Source organism: Vulpes vulpes, chromosome 1 (genome assembly GCF_048418805.1).
Source record: "Vulpes vulpes isolate BD-2025 chromosome 1, VulVul3, whole genome shotgun sequence".
In the NCBI taxonomy this organism is placed as follows: Eukaryota; Metazoa; Chordata; class Mammalia; order Carnivora; family Canidae; genus Vulpes; species Vulpes vulpes.
In genome coordinates, this window is record NC_132780.1 from 154,027,944 (window position 1) to 154,031,700 (window position 3,757).

The following is a 3,757-nucleotide window of genomic DNA, read 5'->3' on the forward strand; positions in this document are numbered from 1 at the left end:
ACTCATAGGTATTTGTGTTATTCAGAGGATGTTATTAGTTGCTGTCCAGACTATCCATTATTCAAATATTATGTGTATTTCATATTCTGAGAGTATTTCATATTCAGAGAGTAGGCCTAATTATCAGATGAAATAAAGTGGGATGAATGTTCAGTTTAAGAAGGATTGGCTTAACTAAACAAGGATGCCCACTGTCACCACTGTTATTCAACATAGTACTGGAAGTCCTAGCCAGAGAAATTAGGCAAGAAAAAGAAATAAAAGATAACCAAATTGGAAAGGAAGAAGTGAAAATTTCCTATTTGCAGATGACATGATATTATGTATAAAAACCCCTAAAGACTTGACCAAAACACTGTTTGAACCAATAAATTCAGTAAGGTTGTAGGATAAAAAATTAATATACCAAAGCCAGCTGCATTTCTATACACTAATAATGAAACAGCAAAAAGAGAAATTAAGAAAAAAATCCCATTTATAATTACATCAAAAGTATAAAATATTAAGGAATAAATTTAACCAAGGAGATAAATGCCCTATACTCTGAAAACTGTAAGACACTGCCAAAAGAAATTGGAGAATACCCAAATAAATGGAAATATATTTCATACTCAGGAATTGGAAGAATTAGTGTTAAAATGTCCAAGGCAGTTTATAGGTTCAGTGCAGTCCCTTTCAAAATTCCATTGGAATTTTTCACAGAAATCGAATAAACAATTCTAAAATTTGTATGAAACCACAAGAGACCCCAGGTAACCAAAGCAATTTTGAAAAAAAAAAAAAGCTAGAGGCATCATGCCTCCTGATTTCAAACTATATTACAAATCTATAGTAATCAAAACAGTATAGTATTGGCATAAAAATAGACATATAGATCAATGGAACAGGATAGAATACCCATAAATAAACCTAAGCATATTATGGTAAATTAGTTTCAAAGAGTCAAGCATATACAGTGGGAAAGGAATAATATTTTCAATAAAGAATGTTGGGAAAATTCGACAACTACATGGAAAAGAATGAAACTGGATCACTATCTAACACCATATACAAAACATAACTCCAAATGGATTAAAGACTTGAATATAAGACCTGAAACTGTAGAACTCCTAGAAGAAAATATAAGTAACAAATATAAGTAGTAACACTGATCTAGGTGAAGATATTTGTAAATCATACATGTGATAAGGGGTTAAGATCCAAAATATACAAAGAACTCCCACAACTCAGTAGGAAAGAAAAATCAACCCAATTAAAAAATGACAGGATTTGAATAGACGTTTTTCCAAAGAAGTCATACAAATGCCCAACTGGTACATGAAAAGGTATGAAATATTACTAATCATCAGAGAAATGCAAATCAAAACCACAATGAGATATTACCTCACATCTGTTAGAATGGCTACCACCAAAAAGACAAGTGATAACCAGTGTTGGTGAGGAAATGGAGAGGAGGAAAGCCTTGTATACTGTTAGTACACAAGGGAATGTAAATTGGTGTGTCTAGTACGGAAAAGAATATGGAGGTACCTCAAAAAATTAAAAATAGAACTATAATATTATCAGTAGTTTGAACTGTATATATACTTTGATATATACCTTCTGGGGATATATCTAATAGAAATGAAAACAGGATATTGAAGAAATTCTGCACTCCCATGTTCATTGCAGCATTATTCATAGTAACCAAGCCAAAAACAACCTAAGTGTCCATCAGTGAATAAATGGATAAAGAAGGTGTATATATGTATGTGTGTGTGTGTATATATATATGTGTGTGTGAGTGTGTGTGTGTATATATATATATATATATACACACACACACAATGGAATATTATTTAGCCATGATAAAAAAGGAAATCCTGACATTTGCAACAACATGAATGAACCTGGAGGGCAGTATGCTAAGTGAAATAAGTTACGGAAAGACAGATACTACATGGCATCACTTATATGTGGAACCTAAAAAAAAGGTAAATTCATAGAAACAGAGAGAAAAGTGGTTGCCAGAGGATAGTGGTGAGTAGGTAAAAGAGAGGTTGGTAAAGGGGTACAATTATTCAGCTATAAAATAAATAAATTCTGAAGATTTAATGTTAGACATGATTTCTGTAGTTATTAACACTATAATGTAGAATTGAAATTTGCTAAACAATATGACTTAAATTTCATTTTCATACAAAAAAGGTAAATATGTGAGGTGTGGGATATTAATGAACTAGATGATGGGAATTATTTTATATGTATATATGTATCAGATCACCACAATGTATACTTTAAGTACAATTTTATTTATAAAAAGAAAAGAAGGATTGGGTTTGCTAAAAGGAAATAAAAAACCTAAAGGTGGCTTGTACATTTTTTAAAAAAAGATCATTCTTCGGGCCACGCTCCTGAAGCCGCCACCTCTGCTGGAGGCTGCAGCATGACCCGCGCCAGAACCATGTTTTGCAACCAGTATGACAACGACGTCACTCTTTGGAGCCCTCAGGGCAGGATTCATCAAATTGAATATGCAATGGAAGCTGTCAAACAAGGTTCAGCCACAGTTGGTCTGAAATCAAAAACCCATGCAGTGTTGGTTGCATTGAAGAGAGCACAGTCAGAGCTTGCAGCTCATCAGAAGAAAATTCTCCATGTTGATAACAATGTTGATATCTCAACTGTGGGACTTACTACTGATGCTAGACTGTTAGGTAATTTTATGTGCCAGGAGTGTTTGGATTCCAGATTTGTATTTGACAGACATCTTCCTGTGTCTCGTCTTGTATCTCTAATTGGAAGCAAGACCCAGATACCAACACAATGGTATGGCTGGAGACCATATGGTGTTGGACTGCTTATTGGTGGTTATGATGATATGGGCCCTCACATTTTCCAAACTTGTCCATCTGCCAACTATTTTGACTGTAGAGCCATGTCCATTGGAGCCCGTTCTCAATCCACTCGTACTTACTTGGAGGGGCATATGTCTGGGTTTATGGAGTGCAGTTTGAATGAACTGGTTAAGCATGGTCTGCATGCCTTATGAGAGACACTTCCTGCAGAACAGGACCTAACTACAAAGAATGTTTCCATTGGAATTGTTGGTAAAGACTTGGAGTTTACGATTTATGATGATGATGATGTATCTCGGTTCCTGGAAGGTCTTGAAGAAAGACCACAGAGAAAGGCACAGCCTGGTCAACCTGCTGATGAATCTGCAGAAAATGCTGATGAACCAATGGAGCATTAAGTCACAAACCAGTCTATATGTGTATTATCAAATATGTAAGAATGCAGGAGCCCTTACTGATGACAGTAATCTATACTTTGAACCAAAAGATGCAGCGTGGTCTTCTGGTATGTTTTAGGAATCGGTCCAGATGTGTTTTTCCCAAGTAACTTGTCTGAACCATATAATGGTGTGCATTTTTCTTTGAGAGGGTCTATATAATCATTTTCTAGAAAGTATAGTTATCTGTACTAATGTTTTTAGATGAAGAACATAGTGTCTTTGTGGCTTAAAGACAACTGAAATAAAGTTGTTTCACCTGCCTGTGTAAAAAAAAAAAAGATCATTCTTCAAACGTTAGTAACAAAATAAAAGTAGTACTTTATTAAACATTTACTTTAAATAGGAGGGAAAAAAGAGGACACTGGTTTATCCTCGTTTAAATTTTTTCTTTTTTGATAGGGGAGTTTCCATTTTTTTTCACTTTCTTTTAAGTTCTAAGTTTCTTGCATTTATTTATCAATTTCTAGGTCAGCCTTCCCT

At 34.4% G+C, this 3,757-nt stretch overlaps 1 pseudogene; it reads left to right on the plus strand.

Moving 5' to 3' along the window:
- The first annotated feature begins 2,443 nt into the window (after positions 1 to 2,443).
- Positions 2,444 to 3,471, plus strand: LOC112914251 (proteasome subunit alpha type-1 pseudogene; annotated as a pseudogene).
- Positions 3,472 to 3,757: the final 286 nt, after the last annotated feature.